The sequence below is a fragment of the Mobula hypostoma genome, chromosome 7, assembly GCF_963921235.1.
Source record: "Mobula hypostoma chromosome 7, sMobHyp1.1, whole genome shotgun sequence".
Taxonomy (NCBI): domain Eukaryota; kingdom Metazoa; phylum Chordata; class Chondrichthyes; order Myliobatiformes; family Myliobatidae; genus Mobula; species Mobula hypostoma.
In genome coordinates this window covers 163,447,058-163,466,530 of record NC_086103.1, presented here as the reverse complement: position 1 = coordinate 163,466,530, position 19,473 = coordinate 163,447,058, and positions in this window count along the sequence as shown.

Genomic DNA, 19,473 nt, shown 5'->3' with positions numbered 1-19,473 from the left:
AAAATGATAGGAGAAGACAGGAGGGGGAGGGATGGAGCCAAGAGCTGGACAGGTGATAGGCAAAGGGGATACGAGAGGATCATGGAGAGCCCGGGGAGAAGGAAAAGGGGGAGGGCGGAAAAACCCAGAGGATGGGCAAGGGGCAAAGTGAGAGGGACAGAGGGAGAAAGAGGAGAGAGAGAGAAAGAATGTGTGTATAAAAATAAGTAACAGATGGGGTACGAGGGGGAGGTGGGGCATCAGCGGAAGTTAGAGAAGTCGATGTTCATGCCATCAGGTTGGAGGCTACCCGGATGGAATATAAGGTGTTGTTCCTCCAACCTGAGTGTGGCTTCATCTTTACAGTAGAGGAGGCCGTGGATAGACATGTCAGAATGGGAATGGGATGTGGAATTAAAATGTGTGGCCACTGGGAGATCCTGCTTTCTCTGGCGAGATCCCACCACTAAGCACATCTTTCCCTCCTCCCTCCTCCCTCCCCCCCCCGGCATTCTGCAGGGATCACTCCCTACGCAATTCCCTTGTCCATTCGTCCCCCCCATCCCTCCCCACTGATCTCCCTCCTGGCACTTATCCGTGTAAGCGGAACAAGTGCTACACATGCCCTTACACTTCCTCCCTTACCACCATTCAGAACCCCAAACAGTCCTTCCAGGTGAGGCAACACTTCACCTGTGAGTCGGCTGGGGTGATATACTGCATCCGGTGCTCCCGATGTGGCCTTTTATATATTGGCGAGACCCGACGCAGACTGGGAGGGATAGTTTTGCTGAACACCTACACTCTGTCCGCCAGAGAAAGCAGGATCTCCCAGTGGCCACACATTTTAATTCCACATCCCATTCCCATTCTGACATGTCTATCCATGGCCTCCCCTACTGTAAAGATGAAGCCACATTCAGGTTGGAGGAACAACACCTTGTATTCCGTCTGGGAATGCCTCCAGCCTGATGGCATGAACATCGACTTCTCTAACTTCCGCTAGGCCCCACCTCCCCCTCGTACCCCATCTGTTACTTATTTTTATGCACACATTCTTTCTTTCACTCTCCTTTTTCTTCCTCTGTCCCTCTGAATATACCCCTTGCCCATCCTCTGGGTCCCCCTCCCTCCTTGTCTTTCTCCCCGGACCTCCTGTCCCATGATCCTCTCGTATCCCCTTTTGCCTATCACCTGTCCAGCTCTTGGCTCCATCCCTCCCCCTCCTGTCTTCTTCTATCATTTTGGATCTCCCCCTCCCCCTCCAACTTTCAAATCCCTTACTCACTCTTCCTTCATTTAGTCTTGACGAAGGGTCTCGGCCTGAAACGCTGACTGCACTTCTTCCTAGGGATGATGCCTGGCCTGCTGCGTTCACCAGCAACTTTTATGTGTGATGCGCAAATTGATACAACTTAAACTACAAGAACCGACTGCCACTGCAAGTGAAAGTGACTCAGAGTCAGAATCGGATTCCGCAGAGAACACAGATGAAGAGGAGGAGGAAGAACTGGAAGAGACTAAAAGTAAAGAATATGATGGAGACATAAAAGAGGCTTTATTGCAAGTAATGACTGAATTAAAAGAAGTAAAAATAGAGATTAGAAACATGAAGCTGAGCTATGATAAAGCTATGAAAAGACAGGAGAAAATGGATAAGAAACTTAAAAAGTTGGAAAGAACAATGGAGCATATTAACGACAGAGTGGAAAAAACAGAAAATGATATGCTTGTCTGGAAAACGGAAATAAATCGACTGTTGGTAAAAGTGGATGTGCTGGAAAATTTTAGTAGATGAAATAATATTAAGATTGTTGGTCTTAAAGAAGGTACAGAGGGAGACAATCCAATAGAATTTTTTCAAAGATGGATCCCGGAAACTTTGCAAATGAAAGAGGAACACTGATCAATTGAAATTGAACAGGCACATAGAGCTCTAAGACCAAAACCACAAGATGACCAATATCCAGGATCAATTTTAATAAAATGTTAACGATTTCAAGACATAGAAAGGATTCTATAGGTGGCTGCCCAAGCTGCCAAGAAGAGAAAAGGGCCACTGATGACAGAAGGGAAGAAAACCTTTTTCTACCCTGACATAAGTTATGAACTTTTGAAGAGAAGGAAGAAATTTAATCCAGTGAAAAAAGTCTTATGGGATCACAGTTATCAATTTATACTGCCCTATCCTGCAACCTTGAAGATTTTTTTGGCCGCCGGAGAAAAGAGATTTTTTGATGACTACCAGAAAGCGGAGGAGTTTGTGTGAGATTCTTTGAAGATACAAGAACAAACCCAGGGGAGTGAGATGGATTAAAGATGAAGATTTTGTCAAGGAATAGACTTGGTGGATTTTTAAAGGTGAAAGAATATATAAATATATTATTAATTATATGATAGAGGGGAAGAAAGGTTAAAGTTTGAAGAATATTAGTTGGGAATAGTGACATCAATTTTTATATATATATATATATATATATACACACACACACACACACACAATTTTTTTTGTTACGGGGGAGCTGGAAGAAATACTGACCAATCGCTAAATGAATACGGGAAAAGAAAGGATCTCCTATATTAAAACATTTGATTGATCTATGGAATAAGATAAACGTTGATAATGAAATAAAGAAATCTTTATTAGCAAGGAGACCTTTGATTCAAAACAGACTTATTCCTTTTACAATGGATAATCAACTTTTATGTAATTGGTACCAAAAAGGGATTAGATCTATAGGAGACTGTTATGAACGAGGTATATTGATGTCATTCGAACAATTAATGAATAAATATAAAATATCAAATAACACTTTCTTTTGTTACCTTCAATTAAGGGCTTATTTAAAAGACAAACTGGGTCAAACAATGTTTTTGCCAAAACCCAATGAAATTGAAATTTTAATTCAAAAAGGAAGAATTTAAAAAATTATTTCTTTTATGTATAATTTGGTTCAAAATCACAATTAAACAAGGAATCCACAAGTCAAAACAAAAATGGGAAACAGATCTGAATATTAATATTGATGAAACAAATGACAGTATGACAAATACAATAAACATACGACTTAAATTTGTACAATATAATTTTTTACACCAATTATATATTACACTGCAAAAAATAAATAGATTAAATTCAAATTTAACTGATCAATGCTTTTGATGTAATCAAGAAATTGGTACTTTCTTACATTCTATTTAGTCTTGTTCCAAAGTTCACCCTTTTTGGAGAAATTTAAGAGTTTTATTGGAACAAATTACTGGAACTCAACTTCCACATTGCCCTATATTATTTCTATGATATTGAAGGGATAATACTGAAACTTAAACTGAATAAATATCAGAAAGAATTTATAAAAATTGCATTGGCAGTAGCCAAGAAGGCTATAGCAGTTACTTGGAAATCGGATTCATATTTAAGTATGGATCGTTAGAATAATGAAATTTCTAGTTGTATTCCACTCGAAAAATTTACTTATAATTTAAGAGATAAATATGATACATTTTTGAATATTTGGCGCCCATATTTACAAAAGATAGGATGGCATATTTCGTTGCTCCGATGATAAAGATGTTGGTCCCTTGGGGAAAGTAATAAATAAATATACTAAATTTATTTTGAATCCCATGGAGCATGTGGAAACTTTCCAATATCCAGGCAGTTCTTCTTTCTTCTTTCTTTTTCTTTTCTTTTTTTTTCAGGTAGGGGTATATATCGGGGGGGGGAGGGTAGATATTAGTAATCTTTTTGAAAACTCAATAAAAATTATATTAAAAAAAAAGAAACGGTACCATAGCACAAAAGCCAGGACCAACAGGCTCCGGGACAGCTTCTTCCACCAGGCCATCAGACTGCTTAATTCACGCTGACACAACTGTAATTCTATGTTATATTAACTATCCTGTTGTACGTCCTATAAATTACTATACATTTCACATTTAGAAGGAGACGTAATGTAAAGATTTTTACTCATGTACGTGAAGGATGTAAGTAATAAATTCAATTCAAGACTCTTCTTCCATGTCCAAATGACGAGTTTCAATCTAAAGTGTCAACCAAGTGACTGGGTTTCCACCAGATGCTCTGGTTTCCTTTCACATCCTAGGGTGAACAGGTAGGCCATCATACATTTCCTGAAGCATGTAAGTAAATCGTAGAATCTGGAGGGGGTTATGGGAAAACAAGGAGAACAAAAATGGGATTAGCAGAAATGGGAATTTGATGGTCCATACGGACATGGTGTGGGGTGTAGTTGGCAACCTCTACTTCAAGGTTCCACAGCTTCTTCCCATTGCCATCAGGTTCTTGAACTGATGTGAAAAACCCTGATACTATCTTGAGCTCTCTCTTTCTCTCCCGCTCTCTCTCTCCCTCTCTCTCCCCCTCTCTCTCCCAACTTGCACTAAAGTTGTAATGTTTTATTTATTTTGTGGTGTAACATACGTATAATTTGAGTTAATTGAAGTTTATGTTCATTTGTACGTCATGTTTGTAATGTCTGTGCTGCTATTCCAAAAAGCAAATTCTCATGGCATTGATACTCTGAGAATTGATGCCCATGATAATAGATTTGAGCTTGAACAGTGGAATCTTGGGGAAGGTGATGGGGAGGCGCAGGAAATAAGTGTCAGATTGGTGTAAGGAGAGAGTAGTAACAGGGCCTTTGGCCCACCAGCTTCATGTCAATATTCAGCCAATCCATTTGAACAGATATATTAATTCACTATCCCCTATAATGCTGCTGACGGACTCATTCCAGGCTGCAGGAATATGTGCTGAGGGAAGCACTGGAGCCGAAACAAGGGTTCGGAGGAGAAGGACCACTGTATAGGTTCTTCTGCGACTGGTTTGGTGAGGAAGTCCCTCAATTCTAGTAGTAGTGTACCACCCCAAGAGGCCACATGAGTGGCAACCGTCCTATTGGTTTTAAGGAATATAATAGGATGCTAATACAGTGTTTAAGGCATTGACTATGAATGCAAGAACAAAAAAAAGCATTGACCGTTAATTCTTGTAAATATTATGAATAAAATTTATTTTGATATATTAAAATGCCTCTTTCCTTACATTCTATCGACTCCCTATTTACTTCCACACTGGGGCAATAGACAATGGCCAAGGAATCTACCAAGCCACATGCTGCTGGGAAGTGGGAGGGAACTGGAACACTGAGGAAACCCACACAGTCACAGGGAGAACATGCAAACTCCACAGGGACAGCACTGGATGTCAGGATTGAACCCAGGTCTCTCGTGCTGTGAGACCACAGATCTAGCGGCTACTCCAGTGCACCACAGTTTGTGCACACCCAGAGGTTGGCGAGAATCAAAGGATCTCCAGAAGAGAACCAAAGGAAGGATCTGCATTCTGCAGAAGGCAGGAGACCTAGTAGAGACTGAGTGATACAAACAGGACAGTAAAGACATTTTCAGAGGAGACGTAAAAAGGAGGTAATTGAAATCTATCTGAAGTTTTCAGAGACAGAGAGGGAGAAGAACAAATGCTGAGTTGCAAGGAGCAGTCACTCACCAAGCTTCACTAGAGCCAGGACCAGCTCAGGCAGCAACTTTGAAGGAGAAAGAGTGTCCATGTTTCAGATGGAACTCTTTGCCAGGACAGTCTTGGGCATCAAGGGCCAAAACAGTAAACATGGAGAGGGTACCTGAAGTTTTCTTCAGTGCCAGGAACACAAAATCAAATGCAAACTCACCTCCCACTTAAAGTGTTATCTAATGGTAGTTCTTGGTGGGCTCCCCCAGTAGATAGGGCCTATACTGTTTATGTTCTGTACCTCGGGAACGCAAAGGCAACTTACTGCTTCAGCTCCAGAAGTTGGCGTTGCTAAAAACAGAAACCTTGCTTTGACCTTCAGTTGGGGGGAGGAGCTCTCATTGCTTCCCACATGTGCAAGGGTCACCACTGAACAATGGAGAATAAGCAAAGAAGGTATTCATTTTTAAATAGGAAGAAGGAATTGAATGAGGTCAGATTGGAGAGAACTGGAAACTGGCCAATCCAGATGGCACATACAAACTAAGTATTTTTTGGGGTTACAGTCAGACATGACTTTTGGATATAGCCCAGTAATTCATATTGATTTTGAGCTGTCACGTACCCCGTGACAGGAATAAAGAACCAGCAGAGATGGAAAACACTTTGGACTCCAGTATGCTATTAACTAATAATATTAGTAACTATGCAATACAGTAATAAAAACATAGGTAAACCAAACAGGTTAGCAATGATTATATATATATATATATAAGTAAGTATATTAGTAAGTGTCGAAACATATGTATGAAAAACTAAGCTTCTTTAAGTCTGGGGGTAAAAAGATACAGTCTTATGCTGATGAGCAAAGTTCAGTTCAGTTCGTGGTGTTGAGTAGTGATGGAGAGAGAGGGAGAGGTCTGAGTCTTCAGGTGAGCTGACGCCGTTGATCTCCTCGTTGTCCTTCGAAATCCTTTAAAGGTCACCGATGGTGACTTTAACAAAGGGGACCGGTTTTCTGTGGTGGAGCTATCCCCCAGGCGATGGTGAACACATGGACAACTCCCCACCAGAGTCAACCCTTTTCCTCTTTCCACTGCAAGACCGATGGATTGATCTGCCTGATCGATCCTCCAAAACCCACTTTTCCTGCGGGCACAACAATGCCCATTCAGTGTCTAGAACATGTGTCTGAGGTCTATCATCTGACCTCCTATTTTATCTTCTCATACTGAGCATCAACTGTCATTCAAATAACACCTCCTTCCTCTCTCTGTGAAGAAATGCAAGCAGGCAAAATGTCCTTGAGAAGTATCAACAACCTGTCAAAAATCATAACATTGAGTGTCCATTAAATAACACCCTCAGTCACCATAGCAACTTACGAGCTGCTCGGTGCTGTCTCCAACTCAGCAGAAATCCAAAAGTTACTTCCAGTGCCTTAAAGTGACAGTCCAACAGTTAGTCTTCATCTCTCTCTCCCTTTCAAAACAACATGTCGGTGTTAAATAACTCTCTCTCTCTCTTTTCAAAAGCACAGTTCATAGGGGTAATTCAGGACCCCATCACAGAGCAAAAACTTGAGACTCTGTTTATTATAGGATCAGTACAACTCTGCTTTTAGTGTTATACCAGTGACTGGATTTAATTAGAAATGACAATAGGAAATAGGAAATGAATAAGGCCATTTGGCCCATCAAGTCTGCTCCATCATTCCATCATGGCTAATTTAGATTCATAGAGTCCTAGGAAACTACAGCACAGAAACAGGCCCTTCAGGCCATCTAGTCCATGCTGAACCATTTAAACTGCCGAGACCAGTCAACACCCCCAGTCACGGTGTCATCCGTAAATTTGCTGAACCAGTTAACCACTTTGGCATACAGATCATTGACATAGATGATTAACAACAACAGACTTAGCACCGATCCCTGTGGCACTCCACTAGCCACCGGCTTCCAGTCAAAGAGGCCACCACCCACCACCACTCTCCAGGTTCTCCTGCACAACCAATGTCTAATCCAATTTACTGCCTCATCTTGAATGCTGAGCGACTGAATCTTCTTGATCAACTTCCCTTGCAGGACCTTGTCAAATGCCTTGCTGGTTCATGGAAGCAACATCCACTGCCTTGCCTTGATCAACTTTCCTGAAAACTTCCTAGAAAAACTCTATAAGAATGGTTAGACATGACCTACCATGCATAAAGCCATGCTGACTATCCTTAACCAGTCCATGTCTATCCAAGTACTTATATATCTAGTCCCTCAGAATGCCTTCCAATAACTTTCCCATTGCTGATGTCAGTCTCACTTGCCTCTAATTTCCTGGTTTATTTTCAGAGCCTTTCTTGAACAGTGGAACAACATTGGCTATCCTCCAGTCCCCTGGTCCCTCACCTGTCCCTAAAAATGATTTAAGTATCTCTGCTAGGGCCCCGGCAATTTCTGCACTTGCCTCCCATAGGGTCCGAGGGAACACCTTGTCAGGCCCTGGGGGTTTATACACCCTGATTTGCCTCAGGACAGCAAACAGCTCTTTCTCTAATCTGTATAGGGTCTATGAAGTTGATACCACTTTACCTCATTTCTATAGACCCTACATCTGTCTCCTGAGTATGCAAAAAAAATTGTTCAAGATTTCCCCCACATGTTTTGGGTCCACACATGGATCATCATGCTGATCTGCCGGAGGACTAATTTTCTCCTTTGCAATCCTTTTGCTTTTAATGTATCTGTAGAATCCCTTAGGATTCTCCCTCACTTTGTCTGCTATGGCAACTTCATGCCTTTTTTAGTCCTCCTGATTTCTTTCTTAAGTGTTGTCCTGCATTTCTCATACTCCATACGCACCTCATTTGTTCCTACCTGCTGTGCCTCCTTTTTTTCTTAACCAGGGCTTCAATATCTCTTGAAAACCAAAGTTCCCTGCACCAGTTATCTTTACCTTTCATTCTGATAGAAACATACAAGCTCTGTACTCTCAAAATTTCACTTTGGACAGCCTCATACTTACCAAGTACACTGTTTCTAGAAAACAACCTGTCCCAATCCACACTTGCCAATTCATTTCTGATACTATCAAAATTGGCCTTTCTCCCATTTAGAATCTCAGCCTGCGGACCAGGCCTATCTTTTTGCATATTTACTTTGAAACTAATGGCATTGTGATCACTAGATGCAAAATTAGATTAGATTATGAGGACACTCAGTCCTCGTTTATTGTCATTTAGAAATGCATGCATTAAGAAATGATACAATGTTCCTCCAGAATGATATTACAAGAAAAACAAGACAAACCAAGACTAAAACTGACAAAACCACATAATTGTAACATATAGTTACAACAATGCAAAGCAATACTGTAATTTGATAAAGAGCAGACCATGGGCACGGTAATAAAAAGTCTCAAAGTCCCGATCGACTCATCATCTCACGCAGACGGTAGAAGGGAGAAAGTCTCCCTGCCATGAACCTCCAAGCGCAGACAACTTGCTGATGCTTTGGAAGCACCCGACCACAGCCGACTCTGAGTCCATCCGAAAACTTCGAGCCTCCAACCAGCCTCTCCAAACACCATCCTCTGCCGAGCACTACGATCCCGCCCCGGCCGCCGAGCAACAAGCAAAGCTGAGGACTCGGGGCCTTCTCCTCCAGAGATTCCGGACCACACAGTAGCAGCAGGTGCGAAGCAGGCATTGTTCCCCTACACAGATTCATGTCTCCTGCCCTGTCTCATTCCCCAGTAGCAGATCATATATCACACTCTCTCTTGTTAGGACTTCTATGTACTGATTAAGAAAACTTTCCTGAACACATTTGACAAACTCTATTTCATCCAGTTCTTTTACAGTATGGGAGTCCCAGTCAATATGTGGGAGGTTAAAATCACCTACACCTACCATAACAACCTTATGTTGCTTTCAACAATCTGCGATCTGTCTGTGGATTTGTTCCTCTAAATCCCTCGGACTGTTGTGTGCTCTGTGATAAAACCCCACTAATGTGGTAATACCTTCCTTATTTCTCATTTCCACCCATAATACCTTACTAGACGCGTCCTCCAGTCTGTCCTGTTGGAGCACTGCTGTGACATTTTCCCTGACTAGCTTCACCACCCCTCCTCCTTTGATCCTTCCCGCTCTGTCACTTCTAAAACAATGGAACCCCAGAATACTGAGAGGCCAGTCCTCCCACTCCTGAAACCAAGACTCACTAATGACTACAGTATCATAATTCCATGCGTTGATCTATGCCCTGAGTTTATCTGCCTCTCCTACAATACTATCCCTCCCAACCTCATTTTTCTGTCATCTTCCTGTAATTTTTGACACCCTTACTAATCAAGAACCAATCAACCTTCAAGTTAAGTACACCTGTAGCACTTTGGTTCCATTGGCTGCGCAAGTCTCGGGAAAATAATCTCTGGCCCCGCCAAGCAAGTGAGATTGAAGCGCAAGCCCCTCAAATCCTCCTGTTTGTGAATCGTTACCTGTTACAAATAAACACCACAAAATAGCAGACGGTAGACCACATACAATTAAAAGATTTAGCTTTATAGTTCTTAATTCAACTAAAGGGTTAGTGATGGAAAAACAAAAAGAAAAGAAAAAGGGCCCAGTTTAGTGGAACAGTTTAATGTGCACAAGTTGGAGCTCACGGTCTCCCCTTCGCTCTCCGCGGGCTTCATCGAATCACGGCCCTGGGCCGGGTCGACTCCTATGATCTCTTCAATCCAGCACCTTCTCTCTTCTTGGCCCAATAAAGCCCTAAGCCCAACCTTAGTGTTCCTCACTGGAGAAACCTCCCCTAAATTTTGGATGGGATACAACTCTCCTATCTCTTATCTTCAACAGTAACCAAAAAAGCAGCATACACAGAACAGAACAGCATAACAGAGAAACAAATATGAACCATCTGAATCAGACCAGGGGATTACACACCCAATAATTTGGCTTCTACAAACATCTGTGGCAATGAATTCCACAGACTCACCACCCTCCGGTTAAGTGAATTCCTCCTCATCTCCGTTCTAAAGGAATGTCCTTTTATTCTGAGGCTGTGCCCTCTGGTCCTAAAGAATCCCACATTATAGGAAACATCCTCTTCAAGTGGTCTTTCAATATTTGATGGGTTTCAATGAGAACCGCCATTTTCTTCTGAATTCCAGCAGGTGCAGGCCCAGAGCCATTAAATACTATTTATTTGTTGACCTTTTCATTCCTAGGATCCTCCTTGTAAATCTTCTCTGGACCATCTCTAATCCTTTCTTCGATAAAGGGATCAAAACTGCTCACAAGCCACGTGGACAGTATGATGAATTTTGTTAAAGATGATCAGCTGCCCAGTTTTTACAGCATCTTCACCTCCTATGCTATTCCTGTAGAATTTGCATCTTCTCCCTGTGACCCCATGGAGTTCATCTGGATCTGCCAGTTTCCTCCCACATCCAAAGGCATGGGCATCGATAGTTTAATTCACTGCTGTAATTTGTCCCTAATTTGTATGTGTGGATGAGAATTTGAGGAATTGAGAGCCTGCTTGCATGCTGTATGAGTCTACGTTAGTAGAGGTCCAGGCTTGATTAGTACGAGAAGTACTGGAAGTCAGTGGACAGCTAGACAGAGGCTGGGTTCACAGATTTAATGGATACTCGTTTAACTTTGTAGTTGCTGAGGGCAATTAGAAATCAGTCACATTGCTGAAGGCAGGACCAGGTAAAAACGGCAGTTTTAAAACCAGATGGGGGTTCCAGTGATGCCTCAAGTAAGGGCCCCCACCACCCAGGACATTCCCTCTTCAAGTTCAAGTTCAAGTTTATTATCATTGAATCATACACATGTATACGTACACCAAACGAGACGACGTTCCTCTGGACCAAGGTGCACAACAATAACCCACATACATAACGCATAAAGTAATAATATTACCACAAAATATAAAGTGCATGTACAGTACAATACAAGGTTAAAAAGCAAACAGTATAATGCTACTGGCGCTTCAGACGTGACGAGACCTGGGCAGTGGCAGGGAGTTCGGTAGTCTTATGGCCTGGGGGAAGAACTTGATTCCCATCCTAACAATTCCTCTCCTAATGCTGCAATGTCTCCTGCCTGATGGTAGGGGGTTAATGAGATTGTTGGCTGGATTGGTTCTCATAGCTGCCAGCAAGAAGGTGATAAGGTACAGCTTCTTCCCCTCCACCGTCAGATTTGCATAGGTGGCACGTTTCATCATCACAAACATGACAAACATTAGTAATTAACATAGACTAAATTAACATAAGATATTCATAGACAGAGAAGGTGGGCACAGTCATTTTTCCAGGGCACGTGGACAGTTATATAGACAGGAAAGTTTTATTAGAATCTGTGTTATAATTACAGACAAATGTTATAAAACTTGTGGTTTTGTGGCGACAGTATAGTGCAAGACATAAACATTGCTGCAAGTTGAAAATAGAGAATAAAATAACTAAGTCAGCAAAATAGGAATAGGACTGTTGAGAAATCTGATGGCAGAGGGGAAGAAGCTCTTTCCTAAAACTATTGAGTATTATGTCCTCGATGGTGGGGAGCGTGGTGAAAATGTCCTCGATGGCGGGGAGCGCGGTGAAGACGTCCTCGATGGCGGGGAGCATGGTGAAGAAATCCTCGATGGTGGGGAGCGTGGTGAAGATGTCCTCGATGGCAGGGAGTGTTGTGAAGATGTCCTCGATGGCAGGGAGTGTGGTGAAAATGTCCTCGATGGTGGGGAGCGTGGTGAAGATGTCCTCGATGGCGGGGAGTGCGTTGAAGATGTCCTCGATGGCGGGGAGGGTGGTGAAGATGTCCTCGATGGCGGGGAGTGTGGTGAAAATGTCCTCGATGGTGGGGAGTGTGGTGAAGAATTCCTCGATGGCGGGGAGTGCGGTGAAAATGTCCTCGATGGCGGGGAGTGTGGTGAAGAAATCCTCGATGGTGGGGAGCGTGGTGAAGATGTCCTCGATGGCGGGGAGCGTGGTGAAAATGTCCTTGATGGTGGGGAGCGTGGTGAAGGTGTCCTCGATGGTGGGGAGCGTGGTGAAGATGTCCTCGATGGTGAGGAGCGTGGTGAAGATGTCCTCGATGGTGGGGAGTGTTGTGCCCGTGATGGAGCTGGCTGAGTCTATAATCCTCTGCAGCCTCTTGCAATCCCTTACATTGGAGCCTCCGTAACAGGCTCTGCTGCATCCAGGCAGAAGGCTCTCCAGCATGCATCTGTAGAAATCTGTGACAGTCTTTGGTGCCGTAGTAAATCTCCTCAAAATTGTAATGAAGTATGAGAGGATGTGGACCAAATACAGGCTAGCTTCGGAAATTGGAATGGATGAGCTGGACCAGAGGACCTGAACCCATGCTGGACGTCTCTGTCACTCTCTGACTCTTGCATGACAAACTAAATGACATTGGTACAGGTTGAGAGAAAAAAAAGAAACATAGTCCAAAGTAGTGTTAACATTTCTCAGGTCACTTTAAGGACAAGATGGCATTGGGGAAGAACGTGCTGTTGAAGCTTGAGGTGTGTATGGGTCTAAAGGCTCCTGTATCTCAATGATCAGGAGGTATTGCAAAATGCCACAAGGTATTATGAAATGAAAGAGTAGCAGTGCCCTTAAAATCATAATAGGATTTGGCAGAATCAGTTTGGGTTTATAGAGGGAAATTAGGTTTGAGAGTTTTAGTAGGGTAAAAGGTTAACAAGTTTAAGGATTTTGACCCTGTCCTCCTTATTTCTGTTTCCATTCCCTGTTCAGGCTCCTCTCTTAACCCTTCTCTTCTCCTCAACCACCCATCGCCTCCCTCTGGTTCCCTTCCTCATTCTCTTTCTTCTATAGTCCACTGCCCTTTCCTATCTGTTTCCTTCTTCAGCCCTTTACCTTTTCCACCTATCACCTCCCAGCTTCTCACTTCAACCTCCCCTGCACACCCACCTGCCCCTTCACCTGGTTTCACCTATCACCTCCCAGCTTGTATTCTTTCCCCTTCACCCCCACCCCCCAGCTTCTTATTTTGGCTTCTTCTCCTTTCCTTTCCAGTACAGTACTGATAAAGGGTCATGGCCCAAAACGTTGACAGTTTATTCCCCTCCGTGGTTGCTGCCTAGGCTGGTGGTGAAGTGGTATCTGCACTGGACTTCGGGGCGAGTGGTCCCAGGTTCGAATCTGGCTCATCTCCTGGCTCACTTTCCATCCATGCTGGGTTGAGTGTTGAGCTAGCCACTTGGCCTCATAAAAAAACAGACAAAAATGTTAAAGAAACAGCGAGGTTGCCGCCCGATGTGCCACAAGGCGCAAAAAGGAAGAACAACAAAAGGTGCTGCCTGACCTGCTAAGTTCCCCCAGATTTTATGTGTTTCACACTAGACTTCCAGCATCTACAGAATCTCTTTTTTTTTTACAAATTTTAAGAACACTAGATGTCAAGAATTATTGAGGGCTGGCTATGTAAAGGTAAAGAAAATATATGGCAGGTACAGGACCTGCCCAGGTTACGAACACCCAACCAATGGACAGCCGGTACATACAAACAAGCACCTGGGAAACCGATGGGATGGAATTGTCAGCTACTGCAGGGCTGCGGGCTTCTTCTGCCGTGTGGGAACTCAGTTTGCGGTGGATTCATTGAAATCTGAATGGTTGAGTGAATCTTCCTGGTTTAATCCTGGTCAGACTATGGTTTTGTTTAAGTATTCTACTAGTTCAACTCACAAACTATACAGATTACTCAAGATTCAAGGTCCAAGTTAATTTGTCAAGTACAGACAGAAACATAGAGCGAAATGTTTTTTTTTGCATTAATAGCCAACACACCCGAAGATGTGCTGGGGGCAGCCTGCAAGTGTGACCACACATTCCAGTGCCAAAATAACATGCCCATAATACTAGGGGTACAACAGAGAACAGAAAAAGCAACAAAACAACAACAGCAAATCAAGCTGTTCCTCCCTTCCACCCTCTCACATACACTGTCCTTTAACCACAGTGCAGGTCTCCAGCCTCCAGTGGACTTGAACTCAGGGACTCAGGCCTTCAGACATTAGCATGAACTTCCCCTGTGGACTTGCAGCGATTCACAGACATGACACCGGCCCACAGGCCTTGACCTCCTGATTTCCAATACGACCTTTTCCCCCACATCGCTATCCCCTATCCCTAACCTGACCCCAGCTCTCCTCTCTGTCCCCAAAACCATCCTTACAAACCTTTAAAAAAAATTAAAAATAACTAAATCTAACTGTGATTTCATAGAGGTTGCAGCTCACACCATCCTGAAACCCCTTCTAGAACAGTTCTCAGGGATGGAAATCTGTTATAACTTGGGGATGACCTGTGTTGGGAACTGATAAGAGGGAAAGACAGAAAAGAAAATTAAGAAGGCAAAGAAGGACAAGATATTTCACTGGCAAAACATTTAAAAGTCTATTAAAGGCAAGACCAAGGAAAGAATAGGCCTGTTAGGGACTAAATGAGCAATCTACGTGTCCAGCCAGGAGACGTAGGTGAGGTCTTGAATGAAGAAAAGGATGACAAAATGCATTAAAGGGCACAGTGTAGCTGATGCAGTCAACAGACTTCAGTCAGGCCTTTAGCAAGGCCCCACATGTGAAAATTGTCCAAAAGATTTGAGCCCCTGGGATTCTCGGGATGGTGGGCGGGCTTGTCATATGAAAAGAAGGTAAACAAGCCTGCTATACATTCTCTTGATGTTAGAAGATTGCAAGGCAAACTCATTGAAACATAGAAAACGTGACTGGGACTTGACAAGTTAGATGTGGAGTTGACCTTCCCCCTTACCAGTGTGTCTGGAACTAGAAGTCATAGCTTCACAGTAAGAGGTCAGCCATTTGGGAGAGCAGTAAGAAAACTGCTCTTCACCTAGATAGTAGTGAATCATTCGAATTCTGTACACATCAGGGATGCAGAGTTCTTTCAAAATAAAGATCAATGTATATTTGAATATTTGAATATCATAAAAATTAGTGCATGAAAATAGCACTGAGATAAAAGATTAGCCATGTTCTTATTGAATAGTGGAACATGCAAATGGCGTTGAGTTGCCACTCCCACTTCTGTTTCTTTTCCTTATGTTAGAACTGGAATTGGATCATTATTCTCACATGTACATACCAAGATAAAATGAAATGCTTGTCTTGTTTGTGAAGGTCAAATCGTTACACAGTGCTTTGGGAGTTGGACTGTGCCCAATCAGTGAACGGGAGCACGAGAAGAAGAGACAATTTCACTTAGGTTTGTGGCTGGAGATTAAAAAGGCAGCGTTTCGCGGCAGTTTTCGGAGTTGGACTGTGCACAATCAGTGAACAAGATTCATTAGAAAGGGCAAATAAAAATAAGACAGAGGTAAGCGGAGCAGCCATTGTTTGAGCGGGCATTGTATGAGTGGGTCAGTGTCGTAGTGGCTTTGGCTCCTCAGGCTTGGGTGAAGTTATTCTTCGTTACTCATCAGTGAGGGCACAGTGAGAATTGCTCCAGGGGCAGTGTGTTCTTCTGTGTGCGAGATGTGAGAATTCTGGAAGATCTCCAGCCTCCCGGATAACCACATCTGCACCAAGTGCACCGAGCTACAGCTCCTCAGAGAACGTGTTAGGGAACTGGAGCTGCTGTTTGATGGCCTTTGGCTCATACAGGAGACAGGTAATTGGGTGACTGTCAGGAGAAGGAAGGAAAATGGGCAGCCAGTGCAGAGTACACCTGTGGCCATGTCTCTCAATAAAAAGTATACCACTTTGGACACTGTTGAGGGAGATGACCTACTAGAGAGGAGCTGCAGCAATTGTGGCTCAGAAGAGAAGAGGACTGCAGTAGTGAGAGGAGATTCCATAGTTAGAGGAACAGAGACGTGATTCTGTGGACACGATAGAGACACCTGAATGGTATGTTCCCTCCCACGTTCAGTGTCAGGGGGGTGACTCAGATCAGGTCCACAACATCCTGAAATGGGAGGGTGAGTAGCCAGGAGTCTTGGTACATATTGGCAATAATGACATAGGTAGGAAAGGCGAGGATGTCCTGAGGAGAGGTTTTTGGGAGCTAGGTAGAAAGCGGACTGCCCATGATCGACTCCCTTTCTTGCCAATCCTGCTGATTAAAGCATCAAGGAAGCTTGAAGTCAACCAGAGTGGAAGGCGGGCAGGTGTTCTGTGCTGTCTCCCTGAGAGTGTACGGTCTCTCTCTCTTTCTCTCACTCGCTGCTCCTGGAGGAAGGTGCCTACGTGCAAGTGGTCGGTCTTGGTCTACCTCTCTCTCCCCCTCCCCCTCCCCCTACCTCTCTCTCCCCGCCCCCCTCCTCTTGCTCCCACGGGATGGTGCCAGAGTCCTGACACTTGGGCAAGATATAGTTGATGTAGGTTGTGGATTGGATTCTGTAGTTCACGTAATGATGTGTTTCTGCTTTGTGGGTACTCCTTTTTTTTTGTTGCTGCTATGTGCGATTTTGTTCGGGGCAGGCTTGTGCTGTGGCCTGCACATTGCAAGAGACACGATGCTGGATTGAATTGAACCAAGCCGAAATGAATATGCCAGGACTCTTTCGATATCTTTGTGATTTGGTGCTTTGTATTCTATGTATATAGTTCATTTTTTTCTTGCCATTTGTGTGATTTGTTCTCTTTTTGCGCAATGGGGGTTTGACGTTTTTCTTAAAACGGGTTCCATTTTCTTTGTTTCGTGGCTGTCTAGGGGAAGACGAATTTCAGGGTTGTATACATACTTTGATAATAAATGTACTTTGAATCTTTGAGAGAAAATTCAAAATTCTGAAGTGCAAAGGGACTTGGGAGTCCTCGTGCAGGATTCCCTAAAGGTTAATTTGCCTGTTGAATCAGTGGTGAGGAAGGTAAACGCAATGTCCGCATTCGTTTTGAGAGGATTAGAATATAAAAGCAAGGATGTAATGTTAAGGTTTTCTAAGGCTCTGGTGAGGCCACAGTAGGAGTATTATGAGAAGTTTTGAGCCTCTTGTCTATGTAAGGTGTGGTGGAGTGGAGAAACGTCTCTACCAAAGGAGGTGTAAGGTGCTCCTTCCCTCCGCTAGCCCACAGGTCACCCTTGGGTAAGTGTAGCACCTGCTTAGCCCCCCCCCCCACCACCAATCAAGATCAGGTGAAGCCATGGGAGCAGGTGGTGGATGGTCATACGAGCAGCTGGTTCATATCATAAGTCCTGGTCGTACAACTGTTGACGCCTGTTGTCAGACAGTCTCTGAACAGTGTTGATAATAGCTGGGGTAATGCGTCTTGTAAAGGCACTGCCTGGAAGAAGGCAATGGCAAACCACTTCTGTAGAAAATTTGTCAAGAACAATCGTGGTCTATTCATGGCCCATGTCATATGACAGAACACATAATGGTGATGATCTAAGAAGGGACGTGCTATCATTGCATAGGGTTCAAAGGAGATTCACAAAAGTTATTCTGGGATTGAAAGCCTTATCATATGAGAAGAGTCTGATGGCTCTAGGCCTGTACTCACTGAATTCAGAAGAATGTGAGGGGATTTCATTGAAAGCTATTGAATGCTGAAAGGCCTCGATAGAGTGGGTGTGGAGAGGCTGTTTCCTATGGTGGGGGAGTCTAAGACCAAAGGACACAACTTCAGAAAAGAGGGAAGTCCATTTAGAACAAAGATGTGGAAGGATTTCTTTAGCCAGAGACTGGTGAATCTGTGGAATTCATTGCCACAGGTGGCAGTGAAGGACAAATCATTGGGCATATTTAAGGCAGATGTTGATAGATTCTAGATCAGTCAGGGCATGAAGGGATATGGGGAGAAGGCAGAGGGTTTGTGTTGAGAGGGAAATGGCAGAGCAGACTTGATGGGCCAAATGACCTAATTCTGCCCATGGAACATTAGGGTAAGACCAGGTAAATACTAACAGAATGCAGAATAAAGTGTAAATCTACAAAGAGAGCGCAGTGCAGGTAGGCAATAAAGTGCAAGATAATAATGAAGAAGATTGTTTAAAAAAATGTTCAAAGGTCCACTTATTTTCAAAGTAAAAAAACTCTGAATAACACGCACAAAATGCTGGAGGAACTCAGCAGGCCAGGCAGCATCTGTGGAAAAGAGTACAGTTGACATTTCGGGCCAAGACCCTTCAGCAGGACTGGAGAAAAAAAAAGAAACCATGAGTTTCTTTCTCCCTCCCCCCACCTCCTAAATCTGACTCCTCATCTTCTTCTCTCCAGCGGAAGGAAAATAAATAAACTTAAAGCAGTTTCGTTCCATGCTATATTTATTTTCTTTGGATTTAGAAAGTATTTCTGTGCCAGTTACAATATGAGTTCAGTAGAATGCATCACCTTCAGTAAAAGCAAAGTCTATTTTTATAGGTTATAGTTTTCCACTATCAGCATAAATGCAGGTTATTTCCCAATATTGGTCTTGTTGTGGAGATTTAATAGCATGACTTTGAAATTGAAATCTCTGATCAAAACAATATGTATCTCGAGCCGATTAATCATCTTAATAACAGTGATAGTGGCCTTTATAACATGAAGAAAGTAATGACCACACAGGATATAAGATGGACATTAATATCCCAGCAAGGGAGGAAGGAGAGTGTGTGAGTGGAAAGGTTTAGGAAGGGACCTCTGGAGCACACGGGCCTCACTGTGCTGCAGCAGGTTGCGGGGTGGTGCAGGTGACCAAGGTAGAGAATATTGCAGCCTCGAAGGTGAAGGGTGGGGGAAGGACATGTAGGTAAAAGTATTGAAACTGAAGAACTGATGTACCAATAACCACAAACTGATAGGGAGACAACATTTGGCAAGGAGTTCCTTCAAAACCTAGGCCTCAGTACCTCCCATTGCACCTGGGTCCTCGACTTCCTCATCGGAAGACCGGTGATAACATCTCCTTGCCGACAGTCCAGGAGATGTTGCATGCTTGGCCAACAGCTCTACTCTCGCTACACTCATGACTGTGTGGCCTGGCATAGCTCACATACCATCTATAAATTTGCTGATG